At 43.3% G+C, this 24,384-nt stretch overlaps 1 protein-coding gene and 1 long non-coding RNA gene across 14 annotated transcripts in view; one reads left to right on the top strand and one right to left on the bottom strand.

Annotated features, from left to right (window-relative positions):
• The window catches only part of KCNH1 (potassium voltage-gated channel subfamily H member 1), a 436,746-nt gene that overhangs the window by 208,678 nt on the left and 203,684 nt on the right, over positions 1–24,384 (top strand). The gene's annotated exons all lie outside the window — the stretch shown is intronic.
• LOC130362994 (uncharacterized) overlaps positions 1–24,384 on the bottom strand; it is a 46,343-nt gene that overhangs the window by 11,358 nt on the left and 10,601 nt on the right. The window contains exons 2-3 of one of the 3 annotated variants that reach the window (XR_008891674.1): positions 22,279–22,358; positions 21,688–21,862 (exon numbers count right to left, since the gene is read on the bottom strand). This is a non-coding gene — a long non-coding RNA (uncharacterized LOC130362994). The remainder of the gene's footprint in view (positions 1–21,687; positions 21,863–22,278; positions 22,359–24,384) is intronic. The other 2 variants (XR_008891673.1, XR_008891672.1) reach the window with 2 other exon arrangements.

Here is a 24,384-nt window from a genome sequence, read left to right as displayed (position 1 = left end):
CCTATGTTTTTGGGGGTTAGTCCCAGAGGTAGGGCTTAGATGTCCAGATTTTAACTCTGATGCAAGGTTGCGGAACACCGTCAGCTTTACTGAGGCAGACATATGTTAAAGTCTCTACAGCACAGTTTAGGCCCAAGGAGATGACCAGTAAACTTCAGGAGGCTTGTTGGCTCGTTGGGACTTTTAGTGGACTTGGACTCAATTATGCAACCCACGCTGACTTTAGACTTTACAGACTTGACTATGCTGACTAGACTTCTCCCCTGTATTCATGCTTACCAGGCTTTGACTTTCACCTGCAGGGGGTTCCACTGTTAGTGGCTGCGTGGCTGCGTGACTATGCCTTGGTCTCCCTCAGGAACACCAGTTTTAGGTCTTCACTTGACTATAGCTCAGCATGCTCTAGAACTGATCTGACTAGGCTAGCTCCTCCCAGCTATATATGGAAGCAATTTAGAGGGGTCCCATAGGTCACCAACAATTCACCTGGTCACTTACACCTTCCTTGGTTACATAGGGCTTAACAACAGGATTTAAAGATACATTAACACATAATGAAATACATTAGCTCTATAGGTGCAATGAGAGTTCTTAGAAGTGTGGAGGCCAGGGGACTGGTACTGAGTCCACCTGATAGGACCAATAATGTACAGAAGGGCCACTTCTGGACTGAACCACCACATATAGTACATTTTGACACATATGGTGTATTCATTCCAATTTGGATGTATCAAAACTCACAGAAAATTTAATGAAACTGGAAACAGTCCTGATTTTCATGGGTCCTGTGCTGTGAACCAGACCCCAATAGGGGTGTGTTTTATGCTACTACCTCTTACAAGGGTGTAACTTACCATTTTGAGGTTTTTTTTGTAGAACGGGGTAGGGTGTTATATGTCACTCTGTTCGGAATTTACCATTTGGGGGTGTTTCCTGGCAGAATGAGGCAAAACTGCTATTGTGATACTAGGAAATACATGTTGGCAAATAGGAATTGGTGCAAGAGGAATCAGTTAGGCTACTTTCACACTGCCACTGTGCCCTTTCCTTAAACGGCCATTAGGCTCTTTTTTTTTTATCGGGATGGGCAAAATGGGCAATAACGGGTCCCAATGGATCCCATTTATTATAATGGGATCCTTCGTGACCCCTTACTTTGTAGCAGGAGTAGCGGGAGAAAAAGATGGCACATGCAGTAATTTTTCTACCGCTATTCCCCCCTGGCTCCCCCAATCACCGTCACCTTGCCATGTCCTAAAAGCAGTGTGAAAGAAGCCTTACACAAATGTATGTATTTCAAAAAATTGCTGCTGAAGGGTACGTTCACACGTGCGTTTTATGATGTGTATTTTGCTGAAGATTTTCTGCTGATGATTTTTCTATTTTTTGACTTCAATGGGTAGGAAAATCAGCAAAATACACACATGTGTGCACGTACCCATACCACGAGTTTTCTACATCAGAAAGTTATTCATGTTCCCACATACCCAAAGTGTTGCAGAAAAGGTAGAACATTACAATGTCAATACATTTGTAAAAACCCTTTGTGCCTATATACTGTATAAACAGCTATAGGTACCACAGTTGCCCTTCTTGATATAAAGAGTCAAAAGATGACCTGTGGTGACGACTTAATAAGAAAAAAAAAAGAACATGTTGGCGCTTATAGAAATTCAGATGACCTTTATGAAATGTGCACTTGACATTTGTCAGAAGCTGAAGGTACAAATTATGACATAAATGGGTTTGGTGAATTCGTGCTTGGAAGAAATAAAAACGACATAATCTCAATAATTTATATTGATCACTAAAAAAAAGTACATGTAGTAAAAAAAAAAAGAGTATTCCAGAGACATATTTCTACATTTAAAGCGTACCTGTCGTATCCCACAAAAAAAGTTTATATGTTACTCAGTATATAATCCTGATCATGTACATAACATTTTTATGTGTCTAGCACATATATTTCTTTCAGACTCCTTCTCTCTGTTGCTCACTTGCTTTTCATTCTGTTCTTTGGAGGGGGCGTGTCCCCATTCTGCATGACTTATCTTGCTCCCTGAGTGCTGGGTCTCTTCATCCAATTACTGCAGGCTTCTCTGGAACCCCTCCCCCTTTTTATGCTGCAGTCTGATAGTACAGGAGTGAGCACAGAGGAGTGCTAGTCCCGCCGTCACTTACTGGACTTTGTCCCAGTCTGTGCTTCAGCCGGGACAAAGATGATGCTGCAGCCGGACAGGATTATGTTCTGGATGGTATGGGGACCCCTAGTGGTGTTTTTATAAGCCATGATTTCTATACAAATTTTTCCTATAAAGTATATTAGAAAGGTTAAAGGGGTATTCCAGTAAAAAAACTTTTTTATATATATCAACTGGCTCCAGAAAGTTAAACAGATTTGTAAATTACTTCTATTAAAAAATCTTAATCCTTTCAGTACTTATGAGCTTCTGAAGTTAAGGTTGTTCTTTTCTGTCTAAGAGCTCTCTGATTACATGAGTCTTGGGAAACGCCCAGTTTAGAAGAGGTTTGCTATGGGGATTTGCTTCCAAACTGGGCGTTTCCCAAGACACGTGTCATCAAAGAGGACTTAGACAGAAAAGAACAACCTTAACTTCAGAAGCTCATAAGTACTGAAAGGATTAAGATTTTTTAATAGAAGTAATTTACAAATCTGTTTAACTTTCTGGAGCCAGTTGATGTGTATATATATATATATATATATATATATATATATATATATATCTATAAAAAAAATTTTTTTCCTGGATAACCCCTTTAATTGTTGCCCCCGACCCCTGGGAACCCAATGAAAGCTTAGGACTGATTTAGTGTCAAAGTCCATTTATTGTCTACAATGAAAACAATGGACTGGTTCCAGAAAGTTAAACAGATGTGTAAATTACTTCTATTAAAAAATCTTAATCCTTTCAGTACTCATGAGCTGATGAAGTTGAGTTGTTCTTTTCTGTCTAAGTGCTCTCTGATAACACCTGTCTCTGGGACTGTCCAGAGTAGAAACAATTCCCATAGCAAACCTCTTCTACTATGTTCAGTTCCCGAGACAAGCAGAGATGTCAGCAGAGAGCACTGTTGCCAGACAGAAAACAACAACTCAGCTTCAGCAGCTGATAATTATTGAAAGGATTAAGATTTTTTAATAGAAGTTAATTTACAAAACTGTTTAACTTTCTGGAGCCAGTTGATATATATAAAAAAAAAAAAAAAAATTTCCCCCTGGAATACCCCTTTAACATGGAAGCCTAGGGGGTGGCAGAAATATATATATTTTTTTATTTTATTTATATATCTGTTTCCTGGTGGATATATTACAAATGCACGGTGCACCTCCAGGAGAACTATATTTGCGCAGACACACGGTGTAATGAAGCAGCCTGGCCTTCGGATTTGCACAGTTTATTGAAATGAAGTGTAAAGTATTACTTTGGTGGAGTTTAATTAGAAAAATAGTGTCTGTCGTCCTCCGGTGCGTCACTCTAGACGGCAAAGAAGAAATAATTGTTTGCTTAAATCCTGGCGGAAGCGTCACAAAGCCTCAGAAAACTTTAATCTGAGCTCATTACTGTGTTCCTGCTCGGACAAGATACTGGCTCATACTGGCTGAAGGAGAATTAACCGGAGAGCTAAAATACGGGCAAACCATCAGTAAACAATATAATATGTCTCACCAAATATCAAAGCCGATGAACACAAGGGAAAGTTGAGTCTTATGTAATGAGCCTAAATTCTCAATTATTAACGTGTTTCAGTCCTTTATTTCGTGGACATTGGAAGGATCTTAGTCTGGCAGGAAGTTTCTGCTATAATAGTTGACTTTTGCAGTAGTGACACCATTGTAGAGATTTAAAGGAGTAGTCCAGTGGTGACCCAGTGGTGAACAACTTATCCCCTATCCCAAGGATAGGGGATAAGTTGCAGATCGCTGGGGGTACGACCGCTGGGGCCCCCTGCGATCTCTCTGTACGGAGCCCCGACAGCCCGCGGGAAGGGGGCGTGTCGACCTCTGCACGAAGCGGCGGCCGACACGCCCCCTCAATACAGCTCTATAGCAGAGCCGTACGGCTCTGCCATAGAGATGTATTGAGGGGGCGTGTCGGCCGCCGCTTCGTGCGGGGGTCGACACCCGCTATCTGGCCAGAGAGCCTGGCCCCAGTACAAAGAGATCGTAGGGTGCCTCCTGCGGTCGGACCCCCCGCGATCTCAAACTTATCCCCTATCCTTAGGATAGGGGATAAGTTTTTCACCACTGGACTACCCCTTTAAATTGGTGGAATAATATGCGAGTAGAAAAAGTGGGAGTTTGTGCAACAATTATGCGCAAGGAGGTGGCTTGCGCAAAAATGTTGCACACTTTTGCCACTCTGCACAGGTGCAGGGAATTATACATTTCCCTGTAGATCGGCAGACCATGTTTATCTGTATCATACACTTGTTAATGGATTGGTCATCATTATAGGGGTATTCCAGGATTTTTTTTTTATTTGACTGTGCTGCAGGGACTGTAGACCATAATATAGTGTTTGTACCTGTGTTTGATGGTGGTCTCACAATTCTTATGTGATCGTAGCCCCGATGTTAATTTTTTAGCAGCATACAAAATGACTGTCGTCTCAGCTTTTCCCAGTTTGCAGTGCGGCCCATGATATTACATCACTAGTTAGATTTTGAAAGGGAGCCTGTCTGTGCTTTAATGGGTGGCGCGGCCGCTGGGTGGGAGACCATTCTCCACAGGCTTGCAGAGATTTGTAGTTTCAAGCACAGCACGCATGGAAGGGAGCCCAGCTATGCTGCAATGGGTGAGGAGGGTTAATGTGGGGAAGGGAGAAAAGTGACCTCACACTTACAAACAAGGGATCCTTGGACTTGTAGTTGGAGGGAGGGAACTCCAACAGGAAATAGTCATTTCACAAAAAGAAATCAGCAGCGTTATAGTGGACTCACAGCCATTTAGCCCCAAGACAAATACGGATCCTTCCTAAACATGTCCATTACTGTCTGGCAGGTAAGTACTAAAGTCATTATGTCGGATAACCCCTTTAACTGATCCTGGTGGATAAGACTGTTGGGACACCAGCTGATTACAAAAACAGGGGTCACATGTATCTATAGCAAGATACAAACATAGAATGTGGCAGCAGATAAGAACTATTGGGCCCATCTAGTCTTTCCCGTTTGAATTGATCAGCAGTTGACAGTGTATACTGCTGCTACATTTGCCTTCTGTAAAACCAATAGAGAAAGTTGAGTACTTCCTTGCTAAGATCCAAGGTCGCTAACTTAATTTTTAAGGCCCACCAACAGTCCAGGATTGAGTTTTCCCTGTTGTACTTCAGTGGAGTAACTAAAAAACATGAAATGAATCAGAATGCTTGTGTGAATCGGTAGACATATTAGCAGGAGAAAGAGGAAAATGCTCATGTTGTATAGGGAAAGGTATTATCAGTAGAGAGGGAAGTGTACATACTGTAGGTGTATAGAGTGAGCTATTAGCAGTAGAGAGGGAAGTGCTCATGGGTGTATAGGGAGAGGTATTAGCAGTAAAGAGGGAAGTGTACATGGGAGTATAGTGAGATGTATAATCAGTAGAGGGAAGTGCTCATGGGCATATAGGGAGAGGTATTATCAGTAGAAAGAAGTGCTCATGGGCATATAGGGAGAGGTATTAGCAGTAAAGAGGGAAGTGCTCATGGGTGTATGGGGAGAGGTATTAGCAGTAGAGGGAAGTGTTCTTTGGTGTATTGCGAGAGGTATTAGCAGTAGACGGTGATCATGCCGTTGTACATAGCACTGGTGAGACCTCACTTGGAGTATTGTGCGCAGTACTGGAGACCGTCTCCAGAAGGATATAGATACTCTAGAGAGAGTTCAGAGAAGATACTAAACTAGTACATGGATTGCAAGATAAAACTTACCAGGAAAGGTTAAAAGACCTTAACATGTATAGAAGAAAGAAGAGACAGAGGGGATATGATAGAGACTTTAATATACATAAAGGGAATCAACACGGTAAAGGAGGAGAGGAGAATCAATTAGGACAAAAACTACCATGTGCTATATTAGAGGGGAGATAGGGAGTATTAGTATTCAGAATATTGGGCAGACTAGATCGTTTCTATGACAATGCCCCTGTAATGGGGACTATCTCAGGAGAAAAAAAACATATTGGGTCATTATATCATCAATGGAGATTAAACACTTATTTACTCAATTTACTGCAACGTCATTCATCTCTGGAAGGGGCTTAGTATCTGAAAGATTAATGGCAATGGAGAAGTACCAGATATGACCTTGTGGAGTGCTTACAAGGCATCTTAAAGATAGCTTCATTCGAGGGGAAAAAGGGAAATGTAAAAACATTCTTTCTTGCTAGAAATGCAAAACTTAAAAAAGAAAAAAAACACACACACATGTATATATATATATATATATATATATATATATATATACAGTGGGGCAAAAAATTATTTAATCAGCCACCAATTGTGCAAGTTCTCCCACTTAAAAAGAGGAGAGGCCTGTCATTTTCATCATTGGTATACCTCAACTGTGAGAGACATAATGAGAAAAAAAATCCATAAAATCACATTGGGGGAGATTTATCAAAACCTGTACAGAGGAAGAGTGGTGCAGTTGCCCATAGCAACCAATCAGATTGCTTCTTTCATTTTCCACAGGCCTCTAAAGAGGCCTGTGGAAAATGAAAGAAGCAATCTGATTGGTTGCTATGGGCAACTGCACCACTCTTCCTCTGCACAGGTTTTGATAAATCTCCCCCATTGTCTTTTTAAAGAATTTATTTGCAAATTATGGTGGAAAATAAGTATTTGGTCACCTACAAACGAGCAAGATTTCTGTCTCTCACAGACCTGTAACTTCTTAATTAAGAATCTCCTCTGTCCTCCACTCGTTACCTGTATTTGAACTTGTTATCAATAGAAAAGACACCTGTCTACAACCTCAAACAGTCACACTCCAAACTCCACTATGGCCAAGGCCAAAGAGCTGTCAAAGGCTACAGAGGGTGCCATTCCCCCTAAGTTGCACAAAAAACTAAAAGAAATTACTTCTATTTAAAAATCTTAATCCTTCCAGTACTTATCAGCTGCTGTATACTACAGAGGAAATTCTTTTCATTTTTAATTCTTTTCTGTCTGACCACAGTGCTCTCTGCTGACACCTCTGTCCATGTCAGGAACTGTCCAGAGCAGAAGAGGTTTTCTATGGGGATTTGCTCCTACTCTGGACAGTTCCTGACATGGACAGAGGTGTCAGCAGAGAGCACTGTGGTCAGACAGAAAATAAATTAAAAAAGAAAAGAACTTCCTGTGGAGCATACAGCAGCTGATAAGTAGTGGAAGGATTAAGATTTTTAAATAGAAGTGATTTACAAATCTGTTTAACTTTCCGGCACCAGTTGATTTAGAAAAAATAAATAAAAGAAAAGGGTTTCCAGCAGAGTACCCCTTTAATGGAAAAGGTAGGTTTCCTCCATTGTGCAGCAAGATAAGTATGAACTGGTAGAAGAATTTATTGCCTCAACCTGAAAAGGTGATTGGACATCGGGGATGGTTTATGTCCCAGGAAACAAAATAAAGGATCTTTAGCAAATTTGCACTTACCGTATATACTCGAGTATAGGCCGAGTTTTTCAGCACGATTTTTCGTGCTGAAAACACCCCCCTCGGCTTATACTCGAGTGAACTCCCCCACCCGCAGTGGTCTTCAACCTGCGGACCTCCAGAGGTTTCAAAACTACAACTCACAGCAAGCCCGGGCAGCCATCGGCTGTCCGGGCTTGCTGGGAGTTGTAGTTTTGAAACCTCCGGAGGTCCGCAGGTTGAAGACCACTGCGGCCTTCAACATCATCCAGCCCCCTCTCACCCCCTTTAGTTCTGAGTACTCACCTCCGCTCGGCGCTGGTCCGGTCCTGCAGGACTGTCCGGTGAGGAGGTGGTCCGGTGGGATACTGGTTCCGGGCTGCTATCTTCACCGGGGAGGCCTCTTCTAAGCGCTTCGGGCCCGGCCTCAGAATAGTCACGTTGCCGTGACAACGACGCAGAGGTGCGTTCATTGCCAACGTAATTCTGCGTCATTGCCAAGGCAACGGCTCTATTCCGGGCCGGAAGCGCGGAGAAGAGGCGCCCCCGGTGAAGATAGCAGCCCGGACCACCTCCCCACCGGACCACCTCCCCACCGGACCACCTCCTCACCGGACCACCTCCTCACCGGACAGCCCTGCAGGACCGGACCAGCGCCGAGCGGAGGTGAGTACTCAGAACTAAAGGGGGTGAGAGGGGGGCTGGATGATGTTGAAGGCCGCAGTGGTCTTCAACCTGCGGACCTCCGGAGGTTTCAAAACTACAACTCCCAGCAAGCCCGGACAGCCGATGGCTGCCCGGGCTTGCTGGGAGTTGTAGTTTTGAAACCTCTGGAGGTCCGCAGGTTGAAGACCACTGAGGGCGAATGATGAGAAGAGGATGATGAAGGGGGGGTGTGGGGATGATGAAGGGGGGGGGTGTGGGATGATAAGGGGATGATGAAGGGGGGATGTGTGGGATGATAAGGGGATGATGAAGGGGGGATGTGTGGGATGATAAGGGGATGATGAAGGGGGGATGTGTGGGATGATAAGGGGATGATGAAGGGGGGATGTGTGGGATGATAAGGGGATGATGAAGGGGGGATGTGTGGGATGATAAGGGGATGATGAAGGGGGGATGTGTGGGATGATAAGGGGATGATGAAGGGGGGATGTGTGGGATGATGACAAGGGGATGATGATGAGGATGTTAATGACGGGTCTGGATGATGACAGGGGGGGATGAGGTATTTCCCACCCTAGGCTTATACTCGAGTCAATAACTTTTCCTGGGATTTTGGGTTAAAATTAGGGGTCTCGGCTTATACTCGGGTCGGCTTATACTCGAGTATATACGGTAGTAATGCCTTCAACAAGAGTATCCACTCGTGACCAAAAAGATGTCACCACCGGACAACTCCACCATGTGTGATACGGGATAAATATGTCACGTTTTTAGACTGTCTAGTCTGCACTGTCGATAATAGTTGTAAATCTGGGACACCATGCTGATGTTATACAGTGAGTTCCATGATGCATTTCATATGCTGGTGTGGTGTCCCGGTACCGTATTTCATACCGTACCTTGTGGTGGGGTCCCCAAAGTCAGAGTCCCTAGGAACAGTGGGGGTCCTCTTCAGTTAGCTAAAATTTGTGTAAATAAAAGTGTAAATATGTATATTTAAGATGCCTACCTTGTTAGCGTCGCAGGACCTGAGGGTCATGTGACTTGGTGTTCAGAACTCTATGGTTTGCTAAAGTACCTTTGGTGGTTCTTGTGTCAGGTGTTCACCCACAATGCAATGTAACGGGGAGTGACAGTTGTTATGGACCAATCCAAAACCGCTCAGCCCCTGCCCATATAAGGGAGCTGCAGCCAATAATCGCTCTCTTGGGTTGCTGACATTGGATGAGGATGGACCTCCGCAACTTCCAAAGACAATTACTAGGCCTAAGCCTTGCGGCCTCAGCCTACGCTAAAGACTGTGAGTTCTTATCATTCCCTGCTATCTCCGCAAGATCACTGGACCTAAACCTACCCCTAAATCCAGCGGATCTATGCTACAAAAATCTTCCTAAACTAAAGAGAACTTACAAGGTCCCAACCACCTGTCAATCGCTGCTTCAGCTGTATATAGACTCTGTTATCTGGACTGTTGTTACTGCTGCATTTTACAGAAAATCTTCAGTAAAGTTTCTACAAGTTTTCAGCTAAGCACTGGTTGTGGACAATCCGTTATTCTACACTCACCTATCGCTCTTGGGAAGGGTGGCGATAGGCCCAGCATTACCTCAGCATTTAACCCCCACCCTGGCGTCACGAGTGACAAGGGTTAAATTAACCCCTCATATACTACAGCAACACCCCAACTACCCTACACCCCCGAGGCATGCCACACTGGTAATACATTTGGCACACATTTGGGCGTTGGGGTTGGTTGGGGCAGTGCGATCACAGAAATCAGTAATCTTCAATATAAAAAGTTCCATAAATACGTATCACGTAACGTGACGTAGGGTGGGGAAGAGCAAGCCCTTAGCTTGTCCCAGAACCCTCTTTCCTTGCCTACTTGCACAACTGCCCTTAATGGCAGCGCACAACTTGGCGCCAGTCCCTTCGCTAACTAAGGTGCAGGGGCATCATAGTCAAAACAATAAACATGAACTGTACAGGTCAGGGACAAAGTCAATGAACCAGAATACAGTAGGAGCACAAAGTAACACAAAACAGACAACAGGAAATATGGTAACAGAAATATAGCGTACAGCCAACAGCCTAAGAACCAAAACAAGATAAATGGTACATATGTGAACGAGACAGAATAAACTAGGAATTATATATGGTGAGATTTATCCAGGGATGCAGGGGATTAACAAGGTAAGACTAAAACTCAGATTGAGGTAAAAATCAGCAGAAAGGCTGAAGGCCTGAGAAGGCTAAATATAACCCCTCCTAGGTTCTGATTGGCTAGCATCATTAACACTAAGCTAGCCAGAGTGCAGCATGCACAAACTGACCAGAGCAGACAGTACAAACATCTGTCCACACTTCTCACCCGGCTCCTTGGCAATGGTCTTGTAGCCCATTCCGGCCTTGTGTAGATCTACAATCTTGTCCCTGACATCCTTGGTCAGCTCATTGTTCTTGGCCATGGGGGGAGAATTAGGAATCTGATTGATCAATTGCTTCTGTTGACAGGCCAAGAATAGGAGCAAAGAGCGTGCTCCTATTCTCAGCATGTTACCTGTGTAAAAGCCACATGGGAGCTAGAAATCTTGCTAACTGATAGGGGATCAAATACTTATTTAGTAAAATTTCAAATCAATTCTTAACTTACCGCATATACTCGAGTATAAGCCAAGTTTTTCAGCACGATTTTTCGGGCTGAAAATGCCCCCCTCGGCTTATACTCAAGTGAACTCTCCGCCTGCTAATCCCTTCATCAGTGGTCTTCAACCTGCGGACCTCCAGAGGTTTCAAAACTGCAACTCCCAGCATGCCCGGACAGCCGATGGCTGTCGGGGCATGCTGGGAGTTGTAGTTTTGCAACTTCTGGAGGTCAGCAGGTTGAAGACCACTGATGAAGGGATTGAAAGGCGGTGATGATGAAGGGGGGGATGATGACGGGGGTCTGGATGATGACGAAGGCCGCAGTGGTCTTCAAGCTGCGGACCTCCAGAGGTTTCAAAACTACAACTCCCAGCATGCCTGGACAGCCGATGGATGTCCGGGCATGCTGGGAGTTGTAGTTTTGCAACATCTGGAGGTCCGCAGCTTGAAGACCACTGATGAAATGATTGACAGGCGGTGATGATGAAGGGGGGGGATGATGACGGGGGTCTGGATGGTGACGGGGGTCTGGATGATGACGGGGGTCTGGATGATTACATGGGGGGGATGATGTATTTCCCACCCTAGGCTTATAGTTGAGTCAATAACTTTTCCTGGGTTTTTGGGGTAAAATGAGGGGCCTCGGCTTATATTCGGGTCGTCTTATAGTTGAGTATGTACGGTATTTGCATTTACAGGGTGTTTTGTTGTTATTCTGTCTCTTACTGTTCAAATAACCTGACCATTTAAATTGTATACTGATCATTTCTTTGTCAATTGTACAAAATCAGCAGGTAATCAAATATTTTGTCCTTCAATCTATTGCGGTATTTTCTGTTGTATAGAGTAAATATAATATGAACTTGTACAAAACTTTTCTTGTTTAACTTTGGAAAATTAAATGTAAAAAAGTATATTAAAAACCGAGACCACCACTTTTCTGTATACCCGTAGATTTTCATATTGGAGTAACCAGTCACTGTATAGAGATTGGATATATATTGCGGTACTCAATGAATTTAGTTAAAGGGTTACTCCGGGGAAAAACGTTTTATTTTTTATTTTTTTTTAAATCAACTGGTGCCAGAAAGTTAAACAGATTTGTAAATTACTTCTATTAAAAAATCGTAAGCCTTCCTGTACTTATTAGCTGCTGAATACTACAGTGAAAATTATTTTCCGTTTGAAACACCGAGCTGTCTGCTGACATCTCTGTCCATTTTAGGAACTGTCCAGGGTAACAGATGCTGTTCTGGACAGTTCATAAAATGGACAGAGATTTCAGCAGAGAGCACTGTGCTCATGATTCAGCAGACAGTTCTGTGTTTCAAAAAGAAAAGAATTTCCGCTGTAGTATTCAGCAGCTAATAAGTACAGGAAGGATTAAGATTTTTTAATAGAAGTAATTTACAAATCTGTTTAACTTTCTGGCACCCTTTAAAGGGGTTATCCAGGAAAAAACTTTTTTATATATCAACTGGCTCCAGAAAGTTAAACAGATTTGTAAATGAAAAAAAGGTGCAAGTGCAGCTCACAATTAAGGTGTAAACCCTACCTGAGGTCAACAGGGCATGCAACTATACCACAGCTGCAAAAAATAACGAAATAATATGCCTGACTACTGAGGAAAGGGTCGTATCTGAGAACCCTGAAACGCGTCTAGTCCTGTATATTAATCTTGTTCACTGGCATTTATGCTCTTCATGAACTTAAGCTATTGGTCACGGAGCAAGTTCATCACATTGTGGATCTCCTACGCATTAGTCGATCTAGACTAGTGTCCGGTCCTGATTTTACCTGGCCAGCTCCGGCTCAAGCTGACGTCACACGCCATCTACACGAGGCAAGTTCCATCTACCCAGCGTGTAGTCTCCGGCTTCCAAGTCCAGCGGTGAGGAGATCGATATCATCAGCGCCTGCCAGCGCTTGGTCTCCTGACAAATCTACCATCGGCGCCTGCCAGCGCACGGTCTCCAGGCGATTCCACCATCGGCACCTGCCAGTGCCACCAGCCTGGGACGACCACCACCGCATAACACCTGGATCTTGAGAGTTAAAGCCACAGTACTATCTAAGACCGCTGACTGTGATATCTAGGCACGGGAGCTGACAGAGCCACATCATCCAGGACCGGTAACAGAGTATCCACTTTTATTTATAATTGCCACACAAAAGGACATTTATACTGCATCTTCACAATACCGTAAAGACGTTATATGAATTTGTCTACATAGAGCTATCTTATATGCCAGTGATACTTTTTAATATTTTCACATTTTAAGATCGTTTAATCTTGTACATTTATTATATGTGTTTTTCCTCACAAGGGCCCTGTGAGGAGTAATGCACTATACATTTTAAATAAATAACCATTGAATTATTATTGGAGTTATCTATTGTCTATTTAATCAATCACACTACCTTGGAAGGTCCGGGCAATATTTTTCTATACAGATTTGTATATGACTTCTATTAAAAAATCTTAATCCTTTCAGTACTTATGAGCTTCTGAAGTTAAGGTTGTTCTTTTCTGTCTAAGTGCTCTCTGAAGACACCTGTGCCCAGTTTAGAAGAGGTTTGTTATGGGGATTTGCTTCTAAACTGGGTGTTCCCGAGACAGGTGTCATCAGAGAGCACTTAGACAGAAAAGAACAACCTTAACTTCAGAAGCTCATAAGTACTGAAAGGATTAAGATTTTTTAATAGAAGTCATTTACAAATCTGTTTAACTTTCTGGAGCCAGTTGATATATAAAAAAATGTTTTTTCCTGGAATACCCCTTTAATGGGAAATGCAGTATATAGAAGGCACTAGCCATTAATGCTCCATATTTCATTGTTTTTCCAGGGCCTTTTTTGTCAAGCTGAACAATGGTGTGAGTAATAGCCCCGGCTGCTAAGGGATCCCATATCTAACATAACAAGCAGTATTTATGTCTTTGTGGTTGGAATGTAAATGCCGGTTGTGTTCTCCTGCCAGTGTGTTAGTAATATAGTAGTAATATAAAACAAGAGCAAAATAATCTAGAGCTGTGTTACAGATATGTGGGGTATGATTCTGTAATATGGCACCTATATGGCCAATATCGTACCATCAAGTGCCTTGTATTTTATATGGAGGTACGAAAATATTTTGCTCGTGCATTTGTTTGAAATCCATAAAAAATATATTCTGGCTTGTTCTATTGTATACTGTTCTATATATTCATTCATATATATCAGAGGTTACCAAACCTATTTGGCCTACTGCCCCATTTTCAGGGAAAAAAAAACCTCTGTCACCCCCTTCCCCAGTGACAGGTTTGTCCTTATATACACAGCTCTTCTGCACCCACATACACAGAACTGCTGCACATATACTCACAGCTCTGCTGCACACACATACACAGAACTGCTGCACATATACTCACAGCTCTGCTGCACACACACAGCTTTGCTGCATGTACCTATATACACAGCTCTGCTGCACCCACATACACAGAACTGCTGCACATATACTCACAGCTCTGCTGCACCCACATACACAGAACTGCTGCACATATACTCACAGCTCTGCTGCACCCACATACACAGAACTGCTGCACATATACTCACAGCTCTGCTGCACCCACATACACAGAACTGCTGCACATATACTCACAGCTCTGCTGCACCCACATACACAGCTCTGCTGCACACACATACACAGAACTGCTGCACATATACTCACAGCTCTGCTGCACCCACATACACAGAACTGCTGCACATATACTCACAGCTCTGCTGCACCCACATACACAGCTCTGCTGCACCCACATACACAGAACTGCTGCACATATACACACAGCTCTGCTGCACCCACATACACAGAACTGCTGCACATATACTCACAGCTCTGCTGCACCCACATACACAGAACTGCTGCACATATACACACAGCTCTGCTGCACACACACAGCTTTGCTGCATGTACCTATATACACAGCTCTACTGCACACACAAACATGGCTTAGATGCACCTAACTAAATACACAGCTCTACTGTGCAAACACACACATACATACATACACACAGCTCTGCTGCACACACATCTTTGCTGCACCTACCTACGTACACAGCTATGCTGCACACACACACACAGCTTTGCTGCACCTACCTACGTACACAGCTATGCTGCACACACACACAGCTTTGCTGCACCTACCTACATACACAACTCTGCTGCACGTACACAAACAGTACTGTGCAAACACACACATTCAGTACATACACACAGCATTGCTGCACCTACCTACATACATACACAACTCTGCCGCACATACACAAACAGCTCTGCTACACACACACACACACCTATGAATATGGTATAAGACTTGTCAGCTTGTTGGCTTAAAAACGCTGCAGTCACCATTTTGTGATCCAGGGCAACCATGCCTGATAGCCGTGCTTGTGAATGCCCCCTTCCTAGAATTTTCTCTGTAGAAGCATTTCTTAGGCTTTTTTCGCATTTATCAGTTTCATAGGGATTTAGTTATTTGTGTTAAAACTGATCCCCTGACTGATGCAAATATTCATCACTTCTCATCAAGCCTATTAACCATTTGGTACTACAACAAAAGTTGGAGGACATGTTCTCCTATCCAGCATCTGGACCAGTCTGGTATCCCAACTGACATGGTGGACACCATGAGTGATCCCAATGACAACAGAGGTATTGGTTCTGGCATCAGGTTCTTTCTGGCATTTTGCTACAAAATTTTGCCATAGAGGGCTGGTTCAAGGATTTTTGCCACCCCAGGCGAAAGCTAACCTCCCATTATCTCCACCCTTTGACACACCCCACCTTACTACTGGGGGACACATTGTAACAAACCTCCTCCTCATGTAATCGCCTTACTACTGGGGTGACACACTGTAACAAACCTCCTCCTCATGTAATCACCTTACTACTGGGGTGACACACTGTAACAAACCTCCTCCTCATGTTATCACCTTACTACTGGGGTGACACACTGTAACAAACCTCCTCCTCATGTTATCACCTTACTACTGGGGTGATACACTGTAACAAACCTTCTCCATGTAATCACCTTACTACTGGGGTGACAATCTGCAACAAACCTCCTCCTCATGTAATCTCCTTACTACTGGGGTGACACACTGTAACAAACCTCCTCATGTAATCACCTTACTACTGGGGTGACACACTGTAACAAACCTCCTCCACATGTAATCTTCTTACTACTGAAATGACGCACTGTATAAACCTCCTCCTCATGTAATCTCCTTACTACTGGGGTGACACACTGTAACAAACCTCCTCCTCATGTCATCTCCTTACTACTGGGGTGACACACTGTAACAAACCTCCTCCACATGTAATCACCTTACTACTTGGGTGACACACTGTAACAAACCTCCTCCTCATGTTATCTCCTTACTACTGGGGTGACACACTGTAACAAACCTCCTCCTCATGTAATCTCCTTAATACTGGGGTGACACACTGTAACAAACCTCCTCCTCATGTAATCTCCTTACTACTGAGGTGATGCACTGTAACAAACCTCCTCCTCATGTAATCCCCTTACTACTGGGGTGACACACTGTAACAAACCTCCTCCTCATGTAATCTCCTTACTACTGGGGTGACACACTGTAACAAACCCCCTCCTCATGTAATCACCTTACTACCGGGGTGACACACTGTAACAAACCCCCTCCACATGTAATCACCTTACTACTGGGGTGACACACTGTAACAAACCCCCTCCTCATGTAATCTCCTTAATACTGGGGTGACACACTGTAACAAACCTCCTTCTCATGTAATCTCCTTACTACTGAGGTGACACACTGTAACAAACCTCCTCCTCATGTAATCCCCTTACTACTGGGGTGACAAACTGTAACAAACCTCCTCCTCCTCCTGTAATCACATTACTACTGGGGTGACACACTGTAACAAACCTCCTCTTCATGTAATCTCCTTACTACTGGGGTGACACACTGTAACAAACCTCCTCCTCATGTTATCACCTTAATACTGGGGTGCCACACTGTAACAAACCTCCTCCTCATGTAATCTCCTTACTACTGGGGTGACACACTGTAACAAACCTCCTCCTCATGTAATCTCCTTACTACTGGGGTGACACAATGTAACAAACCTCCTCCTCATGTAATTTCCTTACTACTGGGGTGACACACTGTAACAAACCCCCTCCTCATGTAATCTCCTTAATACTGGGGTGACACACTGTAACAAACCTCCTTCTCATGTAATCTCCTTACTACTGAGGTGACACACTGTAACAAACCTCCTCCTCATGTAATCCCCTTACTACTGGGGTGACAAACTGTAACAAACCTCCTCCTCCTCCTGTAATCACATTACTACTGGGGTGACACACTGTAACAAACCTCCTCCTCATGTAATCTCCTTACTACTGGGGTGACACACTGTAACAAACCTCCTCCTCATGTAATCACCTTAATACTGGGGTGCCACACTGTAACAAACCTCCTCCTCATGTAATCTCCTTACTACTGGGGTGACACACTGTAACAAACCTCCTCCTCATGTAATCTCCTTACTACTGGGGTGACACAATGTAACAAACCTCCTCCTCATGTAATCTCCTTACTACTGGGGTGACACACTGTAACAAACCCCCTCCTCATATAATCTCCTTACTACTGGGGTGACACACTGTAACAAACCTGCTCATCATGTAATCTCCTTACTACTGGGGTGACACACTGTAACAAACCTCCTCCTCATGTAATCTCCTTACTACTGGGGTGACACACTGTAACAAACCCCCTCCTCATATAATCTCCTTACTACTGGAGTGACACACTGTAACAAACCTCCTCCTCATGTAATCACCTTACTACTGGGGTGACACACTGTAACAGACCCCCTCCTCATGTAATCTCCTTACATGGTTTGTATGCTAGCTGGCTAAGTTTCTTGTGGCGGCTAGAACAGTGCCCCCTCAAGGGGGCGCTCTAGGCAGCTGCCTATTTTGCCTATAGGCAGAGACAGCCCTGTTGCCATATGTATAGATTTGGGAGCGGGACCTTGTCTCACAAAGATACAAAGTGCACATGGCTCCATAAAACCATAAGAGTGGTGGTCTAAAACTGTGGCCCTCCAGATGTTGCAAAACTTCAACTCGCAGCCAATGGCTGTCCGGGCATGTTGGGAGTTGAAGTTTTGGAACATCTGGGGGGCCACAGTTTGAGACCACTGCAGTAGAGGATCCCCATGTCTCCATACAAGGACCGAGCACTTGCTCACCATTCCCTCATTTTATTGTCGTATCTATCTGTTGCCGTTGACTATTTTTCACTTGCCCGACAGTTTTCTGTGCTGGGTTTATCATCATCATCATTTGTGCTATTATTGTATTATTAGAAATTAAATGAGCTCACTGCAAATGAAACCCATTTGTTACAATGTTCCTGGTGCGATCTGCTCTGTAACAATCTGACAATGTATCGGGAGATGACTGTAATTTTCGATTTTTCTGATGAGAAAGTTAAATTAATGTAAAGTCGAAATGGAAAGTTCTTAATAAAACCAAAACAGCCAAATCCACAGTCTTGAAAATGTATTAATTTGTTTATCCTTAGAAATATAGGGAAAATGTTTTTTATTGGAAAGTAACGTTGTTGCCCTCAAGAATCGATTTTTGTTATTGGGGTTCATCTAATAATAGGAATGACATTTAAAGGGGTATTCTAGCATTTTTTTATTTGACTATGCTACAGGGGCTGTAAAGTTAGGGTAGATCATAATGTGATGGTAGTCTCACAATTCTTCTGTGATTTTTTTTTTACAGCATACAAAATTACTCAGGTGTCAGGTTTTCCCAGGTTGCAGTGCAGCCAAGACATGACATTACTAGTCAGGTGTGCAAAGGGAGCCTGTCTGCTTCAATGGGTGGAGTGACCACTGGGTGGGAGGGAGATTATGCTGCAACTAAATGTGTTTTTGCAACAGCTGGAGGCACCCTGGTTAGAAAACACTGGTCTATTGAATGGAATGCAGCTCATTTGTGTTTCAATGGGTGGAGTGGCTGATATGTGGGAGGGAGGAAAATGATCTCACACTTACAAACAAGGAACTATGGGATTTGTAGTTTGAGAGAATGAACTCCAACAGGAAATACCCAGTTCACAAAAAAGCCAGTGTTATGGTAATCTCACAACATAGCCTTTTAGCCCCAAGACAAGCACGGATCCTTCCTAAGCATGTCCATTACTTACTGGCAGATAAGTACTAAAGTCACCTTATGGTGGATAACCCATTTAAAGGGATAAATAGGGTTCCATTTGTGGACTGGATCTGCTAGTGCAAGTTGTCCGGGTTTACTTGAATAGGGAGTAGCTGTATAGAGAATAACGATCTCGGCACCACTCGCTTCTCAGTATAATACAAATGGCTGTTGTTGGGATCTTAAACTTCGGTGGCGCTACTATGTCGAGACAGTGTTCCAAAAACGTGACAATAGTAGATAAAAAGACAAGTGCACTCACCATTTTAGTCCGATTTACTGTATTCATGAATCAAGTACATCACAATAGACTTCTCAGCTGAGAGTTCCCCTCGTGCACTGTGCAGAGCAGATTAGTAGGGCCAATCCACCTGGGCGACGGCGGCCGTTTCACGCCTGTCGTGAAACGGCTGCTGTCACCCAAGTTGATCGACCCTGCTAATCTGCTCTGCATAGCGCACAAGGGGAACTCTCAGCCTATTGTGATGTACTTGATTCATGAATAAAGTTAAGAAAATCGGACTTACATTGTGAGTGCACTTATCAGTTTATTTACTTGAATAGGGACACAACATACACAACCCAAGGAAAGGTGGGGTGCTGTTTCTATGAAAAAGTTGTGTTGCTTTATGATGGACCATGGCTGTTTGTCTTCCATTGGGTCTCATCAACTCTTGTACAAGGACAATATTATGTCCTATACTAACAAAACCAGAGAAAGTCAAAAGGAAGCAATACCCTACAGAGGGTTATGGCCGTTTCCTTACAGCTTTCAGTAAATCTGGCCATATTAAAGGGGTAGTCCAGCGATATATACCTTATCCCCTATCTCCAGTTGTTGGCCCCCCCACGATCTCCTGCCCGGCGCCCCGGCAATGTGGAAGGAGCGCGTGCTACAGACGACATGCACTCCATTCATTTCTATGAGACCAACGAAAAGACCTGAGTGCTTGAGTATTCGTCAATTTCCAGCGCTGCCTTAGAAATGAATGGAGCAAATGTTGTCAGTAGCACACGCTCATTTCCCATTACCGGGGCACCGGGCAGGAGATCACGGGGTCCCAGTGGTCCAACCCCCGCCCCCGTGATTGGACATAGGGGATAAGGTCTCTTTTGATGGGCTACCCCTTTAAATCGATCAATGTTGGCCAAACCAACCAATTTTAGCTGGAGTAGTGGACAGTGTAATGTGTACAGGGGCCTCCTGACTGTACCCCAGTGGTAGGCATTGGGGTAGAGAAGGGTCAGACATGCTGCAGTATACTTGGCCATACACAATACATGAATGTTGACCAAACCCGATGATTTTTATAGTATTGGTTGACTTGGTGAATGTTAATGGGACCTCCTGACTACAAACTGATGGCAGACATTGAAGTAGAGAAGGATTGGCCATGTTAGAATTCATCATGCCAGATCTTTTTTATTCTTTGGTAGAGAAGCTGCCGGCAGAGGTGTCTGGCAGCAGTTTTCTTTCCTATATTTCCATTTACAGTACTTGCACTCTTGGCGGACAGCTATCTGAAATGTATGCCCAGTTTTAGGATCTTAGCATCAGTAGCAGTTTCTGGCATGTATGGTAATAGGCATATAAAAATATATATGTATGCGTGCCCAGGAATGTAGTGAGCGTGTGTGCATGCAGAGCAAAAACCTTTCCAAAAGACCACCACTTTGAGAAGACCACCCCTCATCCAGACAAGATTTTGTATGATGGATTTTCAGACCATGTATGTATAATATGACAGTATTACTTGTGCTCCTCATAGAACCTTATTTCAGCAATGCTCGGGGAAGTGTTACGTACATTATGTTGACATTTTTTGGGGATAATTATTTTGTTCATTATATGGAAATTATTTCTAATGATCAGTAGGGCAACATTTTTAGGTGTTGTCATAAACGTACCCTTCCTTGCTTCTGCGCCGCATATGGTTTTCTGTAGAGATCGTCTTTGCTTAGCACATAACTACTCGTCATAGTGCTTATTTCCTGGTTGACTAATCAGGAGGTGAGGGCGCGGGGACACCTGGGATCACCTACGGCACCAGTGCTCACACCTTGAGGGTGGAAGATTTAAACTGGGCAGCTACTGCAGTCCGACACCTGGGATTGTGATTAATACCCTCGAATAGCGTTCCTTGCCTGGTGCCTACTATTCCCTGTATCCTGACCTAACATGACTTGACCTTTTGCCTGGATTTTGACTATTCCCTTGCCTGATGATTTTGTATTACGCTACCCTCCTTGTTTGACCCTTGCTTGTCCTGACTCTGCTTCTAATTTTGTACTACACTCCCAAATAGGTTTTGAATCTCTGGCTTGTCCCTGGTTAACTCTTTGTCTGCTGATTTAGCTATTTCCTTGCCTTCACTTCCCTGCACTGTTGCCTACCAGTCATATTTTTTTTTTACCCAATATTGACTTCACAACTCTCTTTTTCCCACATTTATGTCTAAGATCAAGGGCAGAAACAAAAAAAACATAGTTTACCAGTGTAGAACAGCACATGGATATGAGACCTCTTACTGTTCAGCCATAGAAATTGTTAGCATAGTCACCTCCATACAATGTGACTGACAGCTGGGAGTCCAGTATTGTTTTTGTAAAGTAGCTGTAGTCCTCCTCGCCGGCTGGTTCACAGATTGTACAGATAGTATGTCTGCCCCTGCATGAGATGAAGAAGATAGCACACAAAGCAGATTAACATACTTAAATCCAGAAAATGATGGCGTTCAGCTACCGACTGAGATATTGAAATAGACACAATGAGCTTATTAGACAGCGGAGGAAGTTAGTTTTGTTGCTGAAGCAGAATTGTGTCAAGTAAGGACAGTGTTATCCAAGTGAAGGAATACAGATCCATCGCTTATCGACTGGAGCCATCACCATTGATCTCCTCTGGTTGGCTCATGGATCGATGAATGAGCTGCAGTCTAGATGGATGATATCCATCTAACCTTTAGCCTCCAGTGCTGGGGGAACTACTGGTCTGAGGAGGATAGCTGTGACATCTGACTGTAACCTAGCAAAGTTTCTTATCAGAAAAAGAACTTCTCTCCTTAGAGGAATTGAGCCACTTACCATGTGCAGTTGGTGATGCTGATTCCTCCATATGTGGACATCCTTTGGCATTAGGGCTGATGTGACTGATACCCCTATAACTAGGAACGTGCACAGACAATTTAGGGGACAGGGACTCAAGTGAAAAAAAGGCATTTCTCAGTGTCTATTTCCCATCCCCCCATTGCTTCTTAACCCAAGCCCCTGCCAAGTTCTGATGCACCCTCTGAGCCCCTACCCTCAGGTCATTTGCATGTTAGTAACGTAATACACTAGGGCAAATTCTAAAACTTCAAACTTATGACTGCAAAAATGAGGAAACTAGTTGTCTTACATCATTGGAGCAGATTTTAACTCAACTTGTAACAACCCCCCCCCCCCCCCCCCAAAAAAAAAGAAAACAAAAACTGGTAGTCATGAGAACCTCGGACCTCAATTTTTATACCCCGCTTAATAAGAGTGTGTGGCTTCAACAAACAGGGACATGGCCTGAAAAATGACCAAGTAAACTGGGCTGATAAAATGTATTTCTTAACTTTCTTTTAACTGATGCAATATCTATGCAAGGGATTTGGAGCTCTGTATCAGAAATACAGAACTAAAAAGTTGTACAGACATATTAATAACTAAACAACAAAACCCCAAAGGAGGTACTAGGGTCTAATCAACTCACAACAATTTTAGGGGAACACCCCTAGGGGAACCCTTAAACTAAGTACCCCCCCTAATTAAAATGTACCTTTTATTAATCCATTTAAAATATAATCAGTGACCAACATAAATATGTAATTACTCAAGTTGGTGTACTAACACCACCACTAACTTTAAAAACACAGTTGCCACCTAGCTCCAGTGTTTATCTTCTGTGTACACTTTATTGTGGAATTACAGAGTGAACCTTGTTATATAGTTCACTCTTCTATCTATTAGGAGCCAGTGGCAGCTGCTGATTAAAAAGACCAGATATTAGCCAGCCCTTCCAACGTTTCGCTGGCACCCCAGCTTCGTCAGGAAAGTCTGGTAGCTAATGGCCGGCGGGCGTTCCGTGCTGCCTTTTATATCATCGCGTCTGACGTTGAATATGCCGGCCGCGGTATGTAACCCAATCCGAGGCTGGCATTGAAACTCGTGCGCTTTTATTATGATAGTTGTTTATCCAATCATCATACTTACTGCAAGTCATGTGATATAAACATAGCTGGACGTCACTGAAGAGCGCCTCGCATGTGATTGGATATAGTGATATCAATGAAAACAGATTCCATTGCGCACGTGCCACTCGCATGCATGTCAGTGGACTTATACCTGTTCAATACTTGTAAGATATACTGCGCAGGCGCCGATTCCCGCGCATGTCACTACACTTAGACTATATTTTTATCATTGTCGGCATAGCGCTGACTACAAAGTCCGCGCATGTCAGAGGACTTAGACGTGCTGGCAGTCTTTCCTCATCTGTTCTCCTTATTAAACTGGCTCAATACAAGGTAAATCTATTTATCCTGGCTAGGTTGAATCTAGATTGTATGTGCCTCATGTAACTGAGTAATAATATACATAGATAATATATAGGTGATAATACATATGTATATGCTACTGGTATAATATGATACATGATATCAATTGAATCTAAAAAGTGGGTAATAATACGTGTGTATATGCTACTGGTGTAATATGATACATGATAACACTAGAATCTAAAGTATATATGGGTTTAAATGAGAGATATTCCCTATAATTAGAGTTTACTACAATCAAACAAATACCACAATACCAGAATGGTTATTAATATTCATCTCTTTTAAATTGTTGTTACCAATTTCCTATTTAATATTGTAGTACTCTATTTGGAAGTAAATTAGGTGGTATAATCTATGAGGTGTCAGATATCCTATACACACTCACTCATTGTATCCATGTTATTCTCCAGTACCTCTAATCTTATGCTTCCATGTAACATGATCATAATAAAGCGCACGAGTTTCTGTGCCGGCCTCAGATTGGGTTACATACCGCGGCCGGCATATTTAACGTCAGACGCGATTATATAAAAGGCAGCACGGAACGCCCGCTGACCATATAGCCACCAGACTTTCCTGACGAAGCTGGGGTGCTAGCGAAACGTTG

The sequence above is a fragment of the Hyla sarda genome, chromosome 3 (assembly GCF_029499605.1).
Source record: "Hyla sarda isolate aHylSar1 chromosome 3, aHylSar1.hap1, whole genome shotgun sequence".
NCBI classification, from domain to species: domain Eukaryota; kingdom Metazoa; phylum Chordata; class Amphibia; order Anura; family Hylidae; genus Hyla; species Hyla sarda.
This window is presented reverse-complemented; position numbering and strand designations above follow the sequence as displayed.